We start from the raw sequence: 20,510 nt of genomic DNA, 5'->3' as shown, positions 1-20,510 counted from the left end.
CCTCTGTATTTCACACTTCCTTCACTGCTTCTGCGTCCTCTACCACCTCTAGGGCCTCCACCTGTGCAATCAACTTCTGCCTTAACGAGACACGCGTTCCCGCAGTGCAGAGAGAATCCACACCACCTATGTACTGTGCAGCCAGGGCTCACCGCAAATCAGGCAGTCTTCAAATTAATATGCCTTGGAGATCCTAGTCATACAGCTGAAGAGTTGTGGACAGCTCTCCAGGCTCAGTTTCAGCAATGGCTGTCTCCGCTGAACCTTTAGCCAGGGAAGGCCGTGTGTGTGTAACGGGTCTGGGAGGCGGAACCTCTGAGCTACTATACAAGGGGGCGGTCCTTGTAAGGGAGCGGGTGGCGACCAGGGTAGACGGGCAGGCAGTCACAGCAGGTGACTGGGACAGTCTCTGAATGAACGGACAGGAGGTCACGGCAAGTGACCGGGGCAGTCTCTGGGTGAACGGGCAGGAGGTCACGGCAAGTGACCGGGGCAGTCTCTGGATGAACGGGCAGGAGGTCACGGCAAGTGACTGGGGCAGTCTCTGGATGAACGGGCAGGAGGTCACGGCAAGTGACCGGGGCAGTCTCTGGATGAACGGGCAGGAGGTCACGGCAAGTGACCGGGGCAGTCTCTGGGTAAAGGATTGGTACGACCTGTGGCGGCAGATGATAGACATGAGCTCCCAGGTGAGCAGGCGAGAGTCTCTGGATAATCGGGTGGTCACAGCATGTGACGGCGGAGCCTCCAGGAAGTCCAACAGACAGGTAGCAGATGAGCGCTCCCAGGTGAGCGGGCAAGAGTCTCTGGAATAGCAGGTGGTCACAGCACGTGACAGCGGAGCCTCCAGGTAGGCAAGCAGGCAGGCAGCGGAGGAGCGCTCCCAGGTGAGCAGGCAGGAGTCTCTGGAATAGCAGGTGGTCACAGCACGTGACGGCGGAGCCTCCAGGAAGGCTAGCAGGCAGGTAGCAGATGTGCGCTCCCAGGTGAGCGGGCAGGAGTCTCTGGAATAGCAGGTGGTCACAGCACGTGACGGCAGAGCCTCCAGGAAGGCTAGCAGGCAGGTAGCAGATGTGCGCTCCCAGGTGAGCGGCCAAGCTGGTCCATAGACAGACTGACAGGAGTAGGAAGGCAGACCGTCGGACCTCAGGCTAGCAAGCAGGTAGCAGGAATATCAGGCAGGAAACAGACAGCAAACTGGCAGGACTCTGGCAGGAATCAGGCAGGTAACTGGCAACGGGACCTGAGGGCTGAAGCAGAGTAGTGAACAGTTCAACAAGATTGCTCGGGCACCTCCATTTTGGAGGAGGTGCCTTATATATGGTGAAGTCCTCCGGCCATTGGCCGGGGACTCCTTAGGACGGCGCGCGCGGCCCCTTTAAGAGGGAGGGAGCGCGCGCGCGCCCTAAGCACGGTGGCCGGGAAGGAGCGTGCGCTGCCAGCAGAGCGGGAGGAGGACGCCGGGCTCGGAGCAGAGAGGTGAGGGGAACAGCGTCCCTGCCTAGCAGAGGGCAGGGACGCCGACGCTACAGTACCCCCCCTTTAGGCCCCCCCTTTTTTAGGCCAGACAGAAATTTAGCAAAGATGAGAGGGGCATGGATGTTCTCCCGGGGCTCCCACGTTCTCTCTTCAGGACCAAAACCCCTTCCAATCTACTAGAAAAAAGGTCTTCCCTCTTACCCTTTTGGTAGCCAGAATGTTCTCTACCTCAAATTCGTTTTCAGCGGAAACCGGAGCAGGAGGCGTGCCTGTAGACTTGGAAAAAGAGTTAAGTACCACAGGTTTGAGGAGAGATACATGGAAGGAGTTAGGGATCCACAAGTTGGCCGGGAGTTTCAATTTATAGGCCACCGGGTTGATCTGACTGATGACTTCCAGAGGACCGATGAACCGAGGCCGTAACTTATAGGAAGGAATCTTGAGCCGGACATACTTGGACGAGAGCCTGACCTTATCCCCTGGACGGAATTGAGGAGGATCCAGACGTTTTTTGTCAGCATGTCTTTTCATACGCTCGGATGACAGAAGGAGTGCGGACCGGGTACTCTCCCATGTGGAGGAAAATTTGTTAACAAGAGATTCCGCAGCCGGATTGTCCACCGAGGTGGAGACGGGAAACGGGATCCGAGGATGCTGACCGAAGACTACAAAAAACGGGGATTTGGAGGAAGATTCGCTCTCGTGATTGTTGTACGAGAATTCGGCCCATGGCAGGAGATCCACCCAGTCAGAATGGTGGGCATTAACGAAGTGCCGGAGGTAACTGGTCAGGATCTGATTGATCCGCTCCACTTGACCATTAGACTGTGGGTGGTAAGCGGAGGAGAAGTCCAGGGTGACGTCTAGCAATTTACAAGTGGCTCTCCAGAAACGAGAAGTGAACTGTACCCCACGATCCGACACGATGTGACGGGGCAGGCCATGAAGACGGAAGATGTGGCGGATAAAGTCTTTAGCCAGCTCGGGTGCAGACGGGAGGCCTGGCAGGGGAATGAAGTGAGCCATCTTGGAAAAGTGGTCAGCGACCACCCAAATGACCGTACAGCCGGCAGAGACGGGAAGATCAGTTATGAAGTCCATCGCTATATGCTGCCAGGGGGCAGCAGGTACTGGCAGAGGAAGAAGGCGACCGGCTGGCAGGTGTCTCGGAACTTTGTTGCGGGCACAGGACACACAGGCAGAAACAAAGTCTATTACATCCTTGCGCAGGTTAGGCCACCAGTAGTGCCGGGAAATAAGCTGGAGGGTCTTTTTCTGACCGGCGTGGCCAGCTAGTATAGACGAATGACCCCAGTGTAGGATCTTCTTCCGATCAGGTACCGATACGAACTTCTTACCGGGAGGGAGACGATTTAGACTCACGGGAGCCACCTGCATTACTCTGGCGGGATCGATGATATGTTTAGGTTCTTCCTCGAGATCAGATACCAGAAAGGATCGGGACAAGGCGTCTGCTTTGATGTTCTTGTCAGCCGGGCGAAAATGTAGAACAAAATCAAAGCGAGCAAAAAACAAGGACCACCGGGCTTGGCGCGGATTAAGTCTCTGGGCATGCTGGAGATAAGCCAAGTTCTTGTGGTCAGTGTAAATTATTACCGGATCAAGAGCCCCCTCGAGTAGGTAACGCCACTCCTCCAATGCCAGCTTGATGGCCAATAACTCTCGGTCTCCTATGGAATAATTGCGCTCAGAAGAGGAGAAGAGTTTGGAGAAGAAGCCGCAAGTTACCATCCTCCCGGAAGAAGATTTTTGAGTAAGTACAGCTCCGGCTCCAGAGGAGGAGGCGTCAACCTACAGAAAGAACTGCTTGTTGCCGTCCGGACGATGCAGCACCGGGGCGGAAGAGAAGGCCTGTTTTAAGGAAAGAAAGGCCTCCTCTGCTTCGGGCGGCCACTCTTTGGGATTAGTACCCTTACGGGTGAGCGCGGAAATTGGGGCAGTCCGGGAACAGAAGTGCGGTATGAAGAGGCGGTAGTAGTTGGCGAAGCCCATGAACCGCTGAATGGCCTTCAACCCCTCCAGTCGGGGCCGATTTCTCGATGGCAGACAGTTTCTCTGGATCCATTCGTAGGCCGGTCTGAGAAATAATGTAGCCCAAAAACGGAAGCGAGGTCTGCTCAAAGAGGCACTTCTCATATTTAGCGAAGAGGTGGTTCTGCCTGAGCCTGAGCAGGACCTGACGAACGTCCCTCCGGTGAGTCTGGAGATCCGGAGAGAAGACCAAGATGTCGTCCAGGTACACCACAATGCAGGAGTAGAGAAGGTCCCGGAAGATGTCATTGACCAACTCTTGAAAGACGGCAGGAGCGTTACAGAGACCAAAGGGCATTACCAGATATTCATAGTGGCCGTCCCGGGTGTTAAATGCAGTCTTCCATTCATCCCCTTGACGGACCAGGTTGTACGCCCCACGGAGGTCCAGTTTGGTGAAGACTCTAGCCCCCCTCAGGCGATCAAATAATTCTGGAATGAGCGGAAGGGGGTACTTATTCTTCACCGTGATCTGGTTAAGGCCTCTATAGTCAATACAGGGACGGAGAGAGCCGTCCTTCTTTTTTACGAAGAAGAAGCCTGCTCCCGCCGGGGAGGTAGATTTCCGGATGAATCCCCTGGCCAAATTCTCCTCAATATATTCTGACATCGACCGGGTCTCAGCAGCGGACAATGGGTAAATACGCCCACGGGGAGGAGTAGTACCGGGTAACAGGTCGATAGGACAGTCGTATGGTCTATGAGGGGGTAATGTCTCTGCCTCCTTTTTATTAAAGACATCAGCAAATGACCAATAGGGAATCGGAAGTCCAGGTAGATTAGTTGGGGTAGGAGAAGGACGGACGGGATGAACAGGAACCAAACAAGTCTTATGACAGTCCTGTCCCCAGCGAAGGACTTCTCCGGTCTGCCAGTCAAGCACGGGTGCATGTCTCTGGAGCCAAGGTAGACCTAGTAAGAGGGCGTGAGAGAGTCCAGGCAGAACATGAAAAGAGATGCTCTCAGAATGCAGCATTCCCACCTGCAGAGTTACGGATTCGGTGATGAGTTGGATGGGACGTGGTAAGAGGCCCCCATCCACAGCAGCGACAGATAATGGTACAGCCAGAGGTTTGGTGGGAATGCGGTATTTTTCTACCAGGGACTGTGAGATAAGATTCCCGGCCGCTCCAGAGTCAAGTTGGGCTAGTTCGAAATAACGATTCTATCCGCAGATAATAGAGACTGACAGTAGCAGAGATGGAGAGGATTTATTCTTGTCTAGGTTGACCTCTCTGAGCGAACCTAGACACAGGCGTTTCCCGACCTCTCTGGGCAGGTACGGATCCGGTGCTCCTTACTGCCACAGTAGAAGCAGCTCCCTTCGGCACGGCGTAAGTCCTGACGGGTTTTGACCATCTTGGTCTGGTCAACCTGCATAGGCTCAGGAGAGTGTACCTGGGGAGAGACGGATTTCTGAAAAGTAGGAGCTAGACGTGGAAACCTCCTCTCATGGGTGACCTCTTTGGCACGCTCCTGGAACCGTAGGTCAATCCGGGTGGCAAGAGTTATTAGGTCATCGAGAGTGGTAGGAATGTCCCGACCGGCAAGTTCATCTTTAATACGGCCGGACAGACCCTCCCAGAAGACGGATACCAGAGCGTAGTTATCCCAGGCCAGCTCCGAGGCAAGGGTACGGAACCGTATGGCATATTGGCCCACGGTGAGACTTCCCTGACGGAGGCGTAGCAGAGATGATGCGGATGAGGTCTTCCGTCCGGGTTCGTCGAAGACTTTCCGGAAAGCCATGAGAAAGGCAGGCAAGTCGGACACCAGGGGGTCTCTTCTCTCCCATAGAGGATTTAGCCAGGCCAGGGCCTCCCCGGTCAGATGGGACATGATGAATGCAATTTTGGCCCGGTCGGAGTTAAACTGGTGGGACAGGAGTTCAAAGTGCAGGGTGCACTGATTTATGAAGCCCCGAGCCTGGGCGGAGTCGCCTCCGAAGCGAGGAGGTGCAGAAAGCCGGGGTCCGGGGTAGGATACCATGGTATTGGTGGGCAGCGGAGCTGCCGGGTTGCGAGTCATGGCACTGGCGGTGGTTGCTGGTGGAGCAGTCAGAGTGTCCAGGCGAGAATTGACATTCCGCAGGTGACCCAGGATGGACTCCTGTTGGGACCTCTGACGGGACAGTTCATGACAGAGGTCCGAGAGCGAGGGAGCTTGGGTGCCACCGGGTTCCATGGCCCGAGCAAACTGTAACGGGTCTGGGAGGCAGAACCTCTGAGCTACTATACAAGGGGGCGGTCCTTGTAAGGGAGTGGGTGGTGACCAGGGTAGACGGGCAGGCAGTCACAGCAGGTGACTGGGACAGTCTCTGAATGAACGGACAGGAGGTCACGGCAAGTGACCGGGGCAGTCTCTGGGTGAACGGGCAGGATGTCATGGCAAGTGACCGGGACAGTCTCTGGATGAACGGGCAGGAGGTCACGGCAAGTGACCGGGGCAGTCTCTGGATGAACGGGCAGGAGGTCACGGCAAGTGACCGGGGCAGTCTCTGGATGAACGGGCAGGAGGTCACGGCAAGTGACCCGGGCAGTCTCTGGGTAAAGGATTGGTACGACCTGTGGCGGCAGTTGATAGACGTGAGCTCCCAGGTGAGCAGGCGAGAGTCTCTGGATAATCGGGTGGTCACAGCATGTGACGGCGGAGCCTCCAGGAAGTCCAACAGACAGGTAGCAGATGAGCGCTCCCAGGTGAACGGGCAAGAGTCTCTGGAATAGCAGGTGGTCACAGCACGTGACGGCGGAGCCTCCAGGTAGGCAAGCAGGCAGGCAGCGGAGGAGCGCTCCCAGGTGAGCGGGCAGGAGTCTCTGGAATAGCAGGTGGTCACAGCACGTGACGGCGGAGCCTCCAGGAAGGCTAGCAGGCAGGTAGCAGATGTGCACTCCCAGGTGAGTGGGCAGGAGTCTCTGGAATAGCAGGTGGTCACAGCACGTGACGGCAGAGCCTCCAGGAAGGCTAGCAGGCAGGTAGCAGATGTGCGCTCCCAGGTGAGCGGCCAAGCTGGTCCATAGACAGACTGACAGGAGTAGGAAGGCAGACCGTCGGACCTCAGGCTAGCAAGCAGGTAGCAGGAATATCAGGCAGGAAACAGACAGCAAACTGGCAGGACTCTGGCAGGAATCAGGCAGGTTACTGGCAACGGGACCTGAGGGCTGAAGCAGAGTAGTGAACAGTGCAACAACATTGCTCGGGCACCTCCATTTTGGAGGAGGTGCCTTATATATGGTTAAGTCCTCCGGCCATTGGCCGGGAACTCCTTAGGACGGCGCGCGCGGCCCCTGTAAGAGGGAGGGAGCGCGCGCGCGCGCGCCCTAAGCACAGTGGCCGGGAAGGAGCGCGCGCTGCCAGCAGAGCGGGAGGAGGACGCCGGGCTCGGAGCAGAGAGGTGAGGGGAACAGCGTCCCTGCCTAACAGAGGGCAGGGACGCCGACGCTACAGTGTGATAATGGTACGAACCTGTTGGCGGTCCTACATGTGCCTTGTATGACTCACGTCCTCAACCTGGTGGTACAGCGATTTCTCAGCCACTATCCTGGCCTGGATGCATGAGCTGCTTCAAAAAGTACGGAAGCTGTGTGCTCACTTCCTCCGTTCGCATCACTCATGTCCTCGACTTGCATCGATACAAAGGTCTTTGTCCATGCCAGTTAACAGGTTGATATGCAATGTGCCGATGTGAAATTCCACTCCGCACATGCGACTGTGTCATCAGCAACGAGCCCGATGCAGTATGTCATGTCGTATAGCCTAAACCAACCCAGTACGGACATGGAGCAGATCACGTTTACAGATTGGGATTAGATTAAGGACCTCTGCACCCTTCTGCACAGTTTTGAAATGGCTACTAAACTATTTAGTGCTGACAATGCCATCATCAGCATCACTATTCTGGTCATATACAGTACAGATCAAAAGTTTGGACACACCTTTTCATTTAAAGATTTTTCTGTATTTTCATGACTTTGAAAATTGTACATTCACACTGAAGGCATCAAAACTATGACTTAACACATGTGGAATTATATACTTAACAAAAAAGTGTGAAACAACTGAAAAGATGTCTTATATTCTAGGTTCTTCAAAGTAGCCACCTTTTGGTTTGATGACTGCTTTGCACACCCTTGGCATTCTCTTGATGAGCTTCAAGAGGTAGTCACCGGAAATGGCTTTCACTTCACAGGTGTGCCCTGTCAGGTTTAATAAGTGGGATTTCTTGCCTTATAAATTGGGTTGGGACCATCAGTTTTGTTGTGCAGAAGTCAGGTGGATACACAGCTGATAGTCCTACAGAATAGGCTGTTAGCTGCTTTTTTCTTGCTATAATACAAATTCTAAGTAAAGAAAAACGAGAGGCCATCATTACTTTATGAAATGAAGGTCAGTCAGTCCGAAAAATTGTGCAAACTTTGAAAGTGTCCCCAAGCGCAGTTGCAAAAACCATCAAGCGCTACAAAGAAACTGGCTCACATGAGGACCGCCCCAGGAAAGGAAGACCAAGAGTCACCTCTGCTTCTGAGGATAGGTTTATCCGAGTCACCAGCCTCAGAAATCGCAGGTTAACAGCAGCTCAGATTAGAGATCAGGTCAATGCCACACAGAGTTCTAGCAGGCACATCTCTACAACAACTGTTAAGAGGAGACTTTGCACAGCTGGCCTTCATGGTAAAATAGCTGCTAGGAAACCACTGCTAAGGACTAGTGTTGAGCCACCCCCGTAGTGTTCGAGTTCGGTTCGATTCGTCGAACACCCGTGTGTTCGCAGAACTGTTCGTCGAACTGTTCGTCGAACACCTTCGAACACCGTTAAAACCAATGGCAGGCAAACAAAAACACATAGAAACACATAGAAAACACCTTCAAAGGTGTCCAAAAGCTGACAAACTGCTCAGAAGACACAACTAACACATGGAAAAGTGACAAGTACATATAGTCATGTGAAAAGAAAAGAGGTGGAGGAGTAAAAGGAGAGGGAGACACAAATATAGGCATGTCATGCCCTTCTAAAATCCAAAAAGTGAGAAGCCGACACGTTCAGTCCGCTCCTGCCCGTGCCACCTCCGTGTCGCCGGGTTTGTGCCAGAGCCGCGGTGAACCCTGACGGCCAGCCCCCCTCTCCCAATACTGGTGCCTGTCCGCTGGTGGGTCGAGCGAGCCCCCCTGTGGTGGAGGCAGCTCTAAGCTTTTTAATTTAAATTGTCTCTCTAATTTGAATGAATACACTTTAAATCCATTTACAAGGATCTATTGGAGGGCAAGTCTCATGCCAGCAGCCGCGGTAATTCCAGCTCCAGTAGCGTCCACTAAAGCTGCTGCAGTTAAAAAGCTTTTATAAGGATCGAGCTCGGCTGTCCACCGCAAGGCATCCTACTGCCAGTCCCAGCCCCTATGCCTTGGGGTGCCTCCTGATGCTCTTCACTAAGTATCCCATGGTCCCGAAGCATTTCCTTTGAAAAAATTAAGTGTCTAAACTACAGGTGGTGTAGCTTGCTTAACAGCCGGGATAATCCGCTGATTAGCAGACACTGTTACTAGGCACAAAGTATTTCCTGGGCTAGATGCAGTTAAAAATTTGTAATTAGATACTCTCGTTGGATGCTGAGAAAGCATTCCATAGAGTCTCCTGGCACGCCATATATGATTCTCTTAAAAAGCTTGGGGTAGGGGTCTAGGGGACCCTTTTATAGCCAAAATCACGGCCCTGTATCGCAATACGTCACCTAGGCTGAAGATAAATGGAACTGTAGCACCCTGAGGGCTCGGTTGCTACAGACGTATTGCACCTCACCCAGAGGTGTGATATCTCACTCTCAGGTAAGGATGGAGTGTGGATCAGGACCCGACACCTGTATGCATTACACCACATTGCCGTGGGGCAGGGCGACCAATATGCCCCTGAGATGGGCACGACAGTCCCTGTCCCTGGCTGGAGTGGGGGGAGGGAACACTGAGGAAGGGGAAACCTGTAGTGCAGGAGCAGGGAGGAAGCAGTTCCTGGGTGCATTGAGAAGGGAGTATAAAAGGTGGGCACCATCTTAGTTCAGTGCAGAGAAGTCTGAGCAGAAGTGGCAGGGAGCAGGGGCTCTGCATGAGCTCTGCTCCGGAGGCGGGCCTAGTAACAGAGGCCCAGGCCTGGAAGAGGGAGAAGGAAGGAAGAGGAGCGTTGAAGGCTCCAGGAACGAGGAATGAAGGGATCCCAGGGGTGCGGACGGGCGAGTCGCCACCGCACGCCCGAATCCACCTGCGTGGAGGGGTCAGGCCAAAGGGGGAGACCGGTCCCCGAACTAGTGGAGGCAGGAAACGACCCTCAGCTAGAAACCGGAGGCTCTGACATTTTAGGTGGCGCAGCCCCTCGCTACACCCGCTAGGAAGGCACCACATAGGGTCAGGGAAACTGGCGCCAAGTTTACCAAGAGGAGGCCCGATGCAGCCGGACAGAAGTGTTGGTAAGAAAGGCCAGACAAAGGACACACAAAGGGGGTCCTGTGAAGTGCTCCAAAGTTATCTGGGAGTTGTCTGAGCCCCTCACCTGGTGAGCACAGTACGACGTGGGCAGCCGTTACCTGCAGACGTGGTCTGGATAATAAGATCTGTGAGTAAAGGCCCTGGACTGCATCACTGACTCCGTGTCGTTACTGCTGCTGCCCTGCACCATCACCCCCATCCTCCGCATACACTGCCCTGACGCTATACTCCTCCCGTGGGGAGTTATGCTACGCTCTGCTGCACCCACAACACCAGCCTCAGCGGTCTGCCCTGTATCGGCGGTTCACTCTGACCGCAATCCACGGGTGGCGTAGTCGGACATTTAAACATCAAAACCACATAAATAGTTCCGCCACTGGTTTGACCGCCCTGAGCCACGGAACCGGGTCGCCGCCACGAAGACTACAACCACCAGCATCCACCAAAAAGGGTCCGGCTCCGGGTGTCCCAAGGCCCAGGGGGTGCGTCAGAACATTTTCATCACCTTTCACAATCACCAATGGGACAAGGCAGGGATGTCCTCTGTCCCCTCTCTTATACATCCTAGTGACGGAGCACCCGCTCTCATCAATTCGCCATAACCCCAATATTAGGTGGATTGAGGTGGGAGGCACCGAGTACAAGTGCTCTCTATTTGCTGATGATGTCCTAGTATATATCACTCAATCACATATATCCATCCCTGCTGTTATGGCTGAAATAGATCACTTTGTTACATGGTAAAATTTTAAAATCAATGCAGCGAAGTCTGAGGCCCTCGATGTCTCCCTCCCCAAATCCATATAGGATTCCATCCAGTCCAACTTTCCCTTTGCCTGGCCCTCACAGGGTATCAAATACTTGGGAATTCCTATTCATAGAGACCTCTCCCATCTATGTTATCTTAATTTTGGGCCCTTTATTGAACAATTCCATACAGACCACGGTTGGCAAGTTAGAACTGTAAGATTCACTACGTGAACCACTGGTGTTTTGTGGAAAAGCACATGATACACTGCGTTCCAAATTATTATGCAAAAAGTGTTTAGGAGTGATAAGGGAAGAATTTGTTTGTTTGTCAGTTAAACTCATTGATGGTGATGTGTGTCAGGGCTCTTTATATCACTGTAAGCAATTGCAGACACCTGTGCTAATTAGTTTGGCAGGTGTGTCCAATGAAAGGCAAGACTACTTAAGAAGGCTCTCTCACATTATTAAGCAGCCTACATTTTCTGCCAAAATGGGAAAGAAAAAGGATGTGTCGGCTGCTGAGAAGCAACAAATTGTGGAGTGTTTAGGTCAAGGCATGACTACAATCAAAATTGTGCGATGATCAGGATGAAGTGTCTTGGCAATCAAGAAGTATGTAGCTGATTCACAGTACACACGTGTGCGTGCTGATAAGGGCAAATTGAGGACTCTTTCCTACAGGCAATTACGTCAGGTTGAAAGAGCAGCGGCAAAAAAGCCTTGTCATAGCAGCAGACAAGTTTTTGAAGCTGCTTGTGCCTCCAACGTCCCCCAAACAACAAGATGCAGGGTCCTTCAGAGGTTTGCAGCTGTGCATACGCCATCCTGTCGACCTCCTCTATCCACTTCACACAAGCAGAAACGGCTCCAGTGGGCCAAACATTACATGAAGACTGATTTCAAAACTGTTTTGTTCACGGATGAGTGCCGTGCAGCGCTCGATGGTCCAGATGGATGGAGTGGAGGATGGCTGGTTGATGGACACCCCACGCAAACACGGCTACAGCGCCAACAAGGAGGAGGTGGAGTAATGTTTTGGGCTGGAATCATGGGGAGAGAGATTGTCGGCCCCTTTAGGATCCCTGAAGGCGCTAAAGATGAACTCCATAATGTATGTCGATTTTCTCAAACAGCACTTCCTGCCTTGGTTCAAGAAGAAGAACCGTGTATTTCACAGCAAGACCATTTTTCTGCATGATAATGCACCATCTCATGCTGCACATAAAACATCTGCATCTCTGGCTGATATGGGCATAAAAGGGGACAAACTTATGGTGTGACCCCCATGCTCCCCTGACCTCTACCCCATTCAGAACCTTTGGAGCATCATTAAAAGGAGTGTCTATGATGGCGGGAGGCAGTTCACATCTAAGCAACAGCTCTGGGAGGGTATTCTGTCCTCATGCAAAACAATTGAAGCAGAAACCATCCAAAACCTGACAAATTCAATGGACGAGAGAGTTCAGAAGCTCCTTTCGAACAAGGGGTCCTATGTGAAAATGTAACATCACCTAGAATAAAGTTTTGAGTTGAAAACTGTTTGATTTCAGTTTCTAACAACCTGCTAATGCTTATAATTTCAAAAATGACCATTTTTTTGGTCTTTATTAAAATGAAAAGGTTGATCGAAAAGTTTGGGGGATCTAAGAGTGTGGCATCCCAGTAGTCATGATTACTTCGAATTCTGACAATATGAGGGTCATGCTGCAGGTAGTGCAGCAAGAAGGCACTTATGTGTCTTGCGCATCTCGGAGCCCCAAAATTATTTTCCGGGCTAGATGCAGCTAAAAATTATTTTTAATTTTAAATCTGGTGGAGCTTATTATAGATGGCCTAATAGGATCAGTGCTGCACACTGCTACAAAGCCCAAATTATTTTCCAGTCAAGATACAGATAAACATGATTAGTAATTTGAAAGCTTAAAACGGTTGGTAGGGTGATTTTAACCAATCATCAAGCTTTCACCCTCCCCAGGATGACACAGGGGTAGAAAAGTCGTTTCGGATCCATGATTTGTTCATCTTTATGAACGTGAGTCTGTCTACATTATCAGTGGAGAGCCGCGTGCGCTTATCTGTCAGCACACCACCAGCAGTGCTGAACACACGTTCAGACAGAACGCTGGCTGCGGGGCATGACAAGATCTCCAAGGCGTAAGTGGCTAGCTCCGGCCATTTATCCAGATTGGAAGCCCAAAAAGAGCAAGGGTCCAGTGACACAGTCGTGGCTTCAATGTTTACTTGGAGATACTCCTGTACCATCGTCTCTAGGCGTTGACTATGTGTCAGACTTCTTGTCTCCTGTGGCCTTGCAAAGGATGGGCTAAAAAAGTGGTGAAATGATTCCGAAAAATTGATGTTACCAGCAGATACTGTGGTTCTGTTACGGTTTGAGTGCTGAACACTTGACGGTCCCACGGTTGGCAAGTTGGAACTGTGAGATTCACTACGTGCACCACTGGTGTTTTGTGGAAAAGCACATGTAAGATTCTGCAACAGTCTCTGCTGATACTCCTGCATGCGTGCATCCCTTTCTATGGCAGGAATAATTTCGGCAAATTTACTTTTGTACCGGGGATCTAACAGTGTGGCAACCCAGTAGTCAGGATTATTTCTAATTCTCACAATTCGAGGGTCATGTTGCAGGTAGTGCAGCAAGAAGGCACTCATGTGTGTTGCGCATCCAGGAGCACCAAGTCCCTGTTGTGTTGGTGGCGAGGTAACAATCATGCTTCCTTCCTCTGTCCTCTCCCCCCAACCTCGCACAACAGAAATGTGATCAAGGTCTCCCTCATCTGATGAGTCTTCCATCAGTTCGTCCTCCACTTCTTCCTGGGCTCCTGCACCTTCCTCACTAGTTTGGCTGCTATCATGCGCCCTGGTAAAACCATCTCCCCCACCCTCACATGCCTGCCGCCTTGGTGCTGCCGACTGTCTGGACCTTGCAGATGTTAGCCCTTCCGCATACAACTCCTCCTCCTGTACTTCCTCCACCTCCTCTTGTGCCACCACCTGACTCCAAATTCTGTTTAACATGTGCTCCAGCATGTAAATCACCGGAATAGTCATGCTGATAATGGCATCATCAGCACTAAACATCTTCGTCGCCATTTCAAAACTGTGCAGAAGGGTGCATAGGTCCCTGATCTGAGACCACTCCTCCAGCGTGATTTGCCCCACCTCTGGATCTCGTTGGCCCAGGCTATACGTCAGAACGTATTGCACCAGGGCTTGTCGGTGCTGCCACAGTCGCTGCAACATGTGCAGAGTTGAATTCCACCGGGTAGGCACATCGCATTTTAGCCGGTGAAGTGGCAGGCCCAACGACTTCTGTAGAGATGTAAGTCACTGAGCTGCGGGATGCGAACGGCGGAAGTGAGCACACAGCGACCGTGCCCTCTGCAGAAGGCCATCTAGTCTGGGATAGTGGGCTAAAAATTGCTGGACAACCAGGTTCAACACGTGAGCCATACAAGGCACGTGTGTGACATTGCCCCGGCGAAGGGCCGCACCCAGGTTTGCAGCATTGTCGCACACGGCCTTCCCTGGTTTCAGGTCCAGTGGAGACAGCCATTCATGAAATTGGTTCTCCAGAGCTGACCACAACTCCTCAGCTGTGTGACTCACATTTCCCAGACATTTCAAAGTAAAAACCGCCTGATGACGTTGAGCCCTACTGCCAGCATAGTAAGGAGGTGTGCAGGATCCCTTCTGCGCAGTTAGAAAGCTTGTGGCATGACCAGACAGGCTTTGGGTGCAGGTGGAAGACCAAGAGGAGGTTGAGGAGGCAGAAGCAGTGGAGGAACTTTGACATAAAGAGGATTGACGCACAACTCGTGGGGACGGCAAGACTTGGACAGCAGCCCCTTGTCCTGCTGTCACCATAGTTACCCAGTGCCCAGTCAGCGACATGTAACGCCCCTGTCCATGCCTACTCGTCCAAGTGTCTGTGGTGAAATGCACCCTGTCACACACAGAGTTTCTCAAAGAAGCGGTGATGTTGTGTGCGACATGCTGGTGGAGCGCAGGCACACCTTTCTTTGAGAAGTAGTGCCGACTGGGCATCTGGTACTGGGGCACTGCGACGGACATAAGGTCTCGAAAAACCTCTGTGTCCACCAGGCGGAAAGGCAGCATTTCTGTAGCCAAGAGCTTGCAGATGGTGAAATTCAACCTCTTAGCTTTCTCATGGCTAGGAGGAAATGGTCTTTTACTTGTCCACATCTGAGGGACCGAGGGGTGGCTATTGTGCTTAGACGGGGTTGATAAGGGTGTCCCCGGCAAACTGCCGGTCTGTGAGGAAGATGCAGGCGGACATGTTAGGTTGCCTTGATCCAAAGGTGGTGCTATCGATGTCGGACAGCGCTCAACACCAGCTGGTGTTACCACCTCCAAAGAAAATGATGACATGCCAATCACGCTGGCTGTTGCGGGTAAAGAGGTGGCAGGTCTGCGCCCCAAAACAGGTGTGACTGCTGTCCCCCCAGTCACAGAGGATGAAGAGGCCGCGGATGCACAAGATATGGCAGACGGTGGTTGGCCCGGCCGGCTAGGCTGCATTGTAGCACACTGAGCTTCCCACTGCAAATTATGCTTCATGTCCATGTGCCGGTTCATGCATGAAGTACTCAAACTATGTATTTTTTGGCCTCTACTTAGCTTTTGCTGACAAATGTTACAGATAACACGAGTTGGGTCATCTTTATCGATCTGAAAAAATGCCCAGGCTATGCAAGGCTTAGCACCCATGCGACCTGAAGAGCCACCACGACTTGTGGTGAGAGGCAGAGTTGTGTTTGAGGATGCAGTTGTTGACGTGCTTCCAGTACTACGTCTCTGTCCAGGAAGGCGCAACCTGACCTCGTCGTCACTAGCATCTTCCTCCACCTCCTCTGCTGACCTCATCTCTTGGCTGACTGTGGGTTGACAGTAAGTGGGATCTCCAACCTCATCATCATCACCCTGTGTGTTATCACACCCGTCGTCCTCAGAGCCAACCTGTTCCTGCCCTGACAAAAAACTAAAGTTGTCGCTCCAATCAGTTATTTGAGTCTTATCATCATCTTCCTCATTGTCTCCACCAACAGGAGTTACAGTTTGGGAATGAGGGTCTACATTATGGTCAGAACCTTCTGCGTCTGGTCCTGGATCCGACTCATAAAGATTCTGGGCATCAGTGCAGATCATTTCCTCGTCTGGATTCACAGAAGCGCTGGAGTCGACCTCTGATTCCCAGGCTATAGTATGAGTAAACAGCTCTGCAGACTCAACCATCTGTTCTACCTCATACTCAGACGGGCAGCTGGAGATTTGGGAGCTGTGAGGAAGCAAGTGCGATTTGGGTGACACCTTTGAGGACTGGAGTATTTGTGATGTTGAAGTTGATGTGGAGGAGAGCCCACTTAAAGGAGCACTTGATATCCGTTGAAGCACCTGCTGTTTTTGTGCCTCATCTGGAATTTGTAGCGATTGGCGTGGCCGTAAGAAAGGGATCTTATCACATTGTCCACTAAAAGAAGTAGACATTTTAGTTTGGCTGGAAGATGGTCTTTCTTCTGCAGATGTTACTGTTGCTTTAACACCTACCCCACGGACACAAACTTTTTTCCCCTTCCCAAAACGCCTATTCCCTTTTCCACCAGCAGCAGGCCTTTTTCCACTCATTTTGGTGGTTAACTAATTCACAACTCTGGAGTTGTTTGCACAAAAAAACAATGGATGGTAACTGAGCAGAGCTGAGTGGCCAAACTGTGGTATTAGGCCAAAACTATTGGCTGGGTTAGATGCAGAAAAAAATTATATTCAATTTGCAACCTGATGGAGGTCAGTATAGATGGACTAATAGAGAAAGTCCGACACACTGCTAGAAGGCCAAATATTTTTTCAGAGCTAGATGCATACAAAAAATTATTTTGAATTTGCAACCTGATGGAGGTCAGTATAGGTGGACTAATAGAACAAGTCCCACACACTGCTAGAAGGCCAAATATTTTTTCAGAGCTAGATGCAGAAAAAAATTATATTCAGTTTGCAACCTGATGGAGGTCTGTATAGATGGATTAATAGAACAAGACCCACACACAGCTAGAAGCCCAATATTTTTTCAGAGGTAGATGCAGAAAAAAATATATTCAGTTTGCAACCTGATGGAGGTCAGTATAGATGGACTAATACAACAAGTCCCACACACAGCTAGAAGCCCAAATATTTTTTCAGAGGTACTGTAGATGCAGATAAAAATTATTTTTAATTTGCAACCTGATGGAGGTCAGTATAGATGGACTAATAGAGAAAGTCCGACACACTGCTAGAAGGCCAAATATTTTTTCAGAGCTAGATGCAGAAAAAAATTAGATTCAGTTTGCAACCTGATGGAGGTCAGTATAGATGGACTAACAGAGAAAGTCCCACACACTGCTAGAAGGCCAAATATTTTTTCAGAGCTAGATGCATACAAAAAATTATTTTGAATTTGCAACCTGATGGAGGTCAGTATAGGTGGACTAAGAGAACAAGTCCCACACACTGCTAGAAGGCCAAATATTTTTTCAGAGCTAGATTCAGAAAAAAATTATATTCAGTTTGCAACCTGATGGAGGTCTGTATAGATGGATTAATAGAACAAGACCCACACACAGCTAGAAGCCCAATATTTTTCAGAGGTAGATGCAGAAAAAAATATATTCAGTTTGCAACCTGATGGAGGTCAGTATAGATGGACTAATACAACAAGTCCCACACACAGCTAGAAGCCCAATATTTTTTCAGAGGTAGATGCAGAAAAAAATATATTCAGTTTGCAACCTGATGGAGGTCAGTATAGATGGACTAATACAACAAGTCCCACACACAGCTAGAAGCCCAAATATTTTTTCAGAGGTACTGTAGATGCAGATAAAAATTATTTTTAATTTGCAACCTGATGGAGGTCAGTATAGATGGACTAATAGAGAAAGTCCGACACACTGCTAGAAGGCCAAATATTTTTTCAGAGCTAGATGCAGAAAAAAATTAGATTCAGTTTGCAACCTGATGGAGGTCAGTATAGATGGACTAACAGAGAAAGTCCCACACACTGCTAGAAGGCCAAATATTTTTTCAGAGCTAGATGCATACAAAAAATTATTTTGAATTTGCAACCTGATGGAGGTCAGTATAGGTGGACTAATAGAACAAGTCCCACACACTGCTAGAAGGCCAAATATTTTTTCAGAGCTAGATGCAGAAAAAAATTATATTCAGTTTGCAACCTGATGGAGGTCTGTATAGATGGATTAATAGAACAAGACCCACACACAGCTAGAAGCCCAATATTTTTTCAGAGGTAGATGCAATAAAAAATATATTCAGTTTGCAACCTGATGGAGGTCAGTATAGATGGACTAATACAACAAAAGTCCCACACACAGCTAGAAGCCCAATATTTTTTCAGAGGTAGATGCAGAAAAAAATATATTCAGTTTGCAACCTGATGGAGGTCAGTATAGATGGACTAATACAACAAGTCCCACACACAGCTAGAAGCCCAAATATTTTTTCAGAGGTACTGTAGATGCAGATAAAAATTATTTTTAATTTGCAACCTGATGGAGGTCAGTATAGATGGACTAATAGAGAAAGTCCGACACACTACTAGAAGGCCAAATATTTTTTCAGAGCTAGATGCATACAAAAAATTATTTTGAATTTGCAACCTGATGGAGGTCAGTATAGGTGGACTAATAGAACAAGTCCCACACACTGCTAGAAGGCCAAATATTTTTTCAGAGCTAGATGCAGAAAAAAATTATATTCAGTTTGCAACCTGATGGAGGTCTGCATAGATGGATTAATAGAACAAGACCCACACACAGCTAGAAGCCCAATATTTTTTCAGAGGTAGATGCAGAAAAAAATATATTCAGTTTGCAACCTGATGGAGGTCAGTATAGATGGACTAATACAACAAGTCCCACACACAGCTAGAAACCCAATATTTTTTCAGAGGTAGATGCAATAAAAAATATATTCAGTTTGCAACCTGATGGAGGTCAGTATAGATGGACTAATACAACAAGTCCCACACACAGCTAGAAGCCCAAATATTTTTTCAGAGGTACTGTAGATGCAGATAAAAATTATTTTTAATTTGCAACCTGATGGAGGTCAGTATAGATGGACTAATAGAGAAAATCCGACACACTGCTAGAAGGCCAAATATTTTTTCAGAGCTAGATGCAGAAAAAAATTAGATTCAGTTTGCAACCTGATGGAGGTCTGTATAGATGGATTAATAGAACAAGACCCACACACAGCTAGAAGCCCAATATTTTTTCAGAGGTAGATGCAGAAAAAAATATATTCAGTTTGCAACCTGATGGAGGTCAGTATAGATGGACTAATACAACAAGTCCCACACACAGCTAGAAGCCCAATATTTTTTCAGAGGTAGATGCAGAAAAAAATATATTCAGTTTGCAACCTGATGGAGGTCAGTATAGATGGACTAATACAACAAGTCCCACACACAGCTAGAAGCCCAAATATTTTTTCAGAGGTACTGTAGATGCAGATAAAAATTATTTTTAATTTGCAACCTGATGGAGGTCAGTATAGATGGACTAATAGAGAAAGTCCGACACACTACTAGAAGGCCAAATATTTTTTCAGAGCTAGATGCATACAAAAAATTATTTTGAATTTGCAACCTGATGGAGGTCAGTATAGATGGACTAATAGAACAAGACCCACACACAGCTAGAAGCCAAATATTTTTTCAGAGCTAGATGCAGAAAAAAATTAGATTCAGTTTGCAACCTGATGGAGGTCAGTATAGATGGATTAATAGAACAAGACCCACACACAGCTAGAAGCCAAATATTTTTTCAGAGCTAGATGCAGAAAAAAATTAGATTCAGTTTGCAACCTGATGGAGGTCAGTATAGATGGACTAATAGAATGATGGTATGCCCAAAAGATTTTACTTCACTAGGTGCAGTAAAAAAATTGGTATTCTATACACAGGTGGTATATCTTGCAACACAGATAGGCTACTCCACTGACTAACACACTCTGCAATAGGCCAAAAAGGATTAGCTTTGCTAGTTTCAGCCAAATGCTGTGAAAAAAACTTGCACAGCACTGGCACAGACCTGCCTGGCAAAAACTGATAGGAACTGATATAACCTAGTCCTGAAAAGGACTCCAATTGCAATTAGTCTTTACTCCCACAACCTATCTATTTAAGAGCACAGACCTGCCTGATAAAAGTCGTAGGAAATGCTGTAACCTAGTCCTTAAAAGGACTGCAATCACAACTATTCCCTACTCCCAAGCTATCTGTATATTTTTGCGAAAATTGGCTTGAAATTAACAAGGTATAGCGCACACAGCAACAGCGGTGCCGTCTAACACGCAGCTGCAGCAGTGAGAAAATGGTGGCGACGGGGAAAATGGCTTGGTCTTATAGGGCAAGGACATGTGACATACACTGCCAATGACACATGCCCTTGCTTGTGTGAAAAAAAGCACTTCGCTCCGTGTGTGCGCTGCTGATAGGCTGACAGATTGCACCTCCCCACTGTAAATGCGGGAAAGAGAAAAAAAAATGGAGATCTTCATTGTTCCTGCAGAGATCCATCCCCTGCCCCTCCCCCCACCCCGCTGTACACTCAAACTGCGTATTAACATTAATTTTCATCATTACTGAGAAAAAATCCAGTTATGATTTTGGTGCACGAACAGTTATCGAACATAACCTCGAACAGCCGAATTTTTCTCAA

The sequence above is a fragment of the Phyllobates terribilis genome, unplaced genomic scaffold (genome assembly GCF_046119375.1).
Source record: "Phyllobates terribilis strain yellow unplaced genomic scaffold, ASM4611937v1 Scaffold_1__5_contigs__length_1240528914, whole genome shotgun sequence".
In the NCBI taxonomy this organism is placed as follows: Eukaryota; Metazoa; Chordata; class Amphibia; order Anura; family Dendrobatidae; genus Phyllobates; species Phyllobates terribilis.
This window is presented reverse-complemented; position numbering follows the sequence as displayed.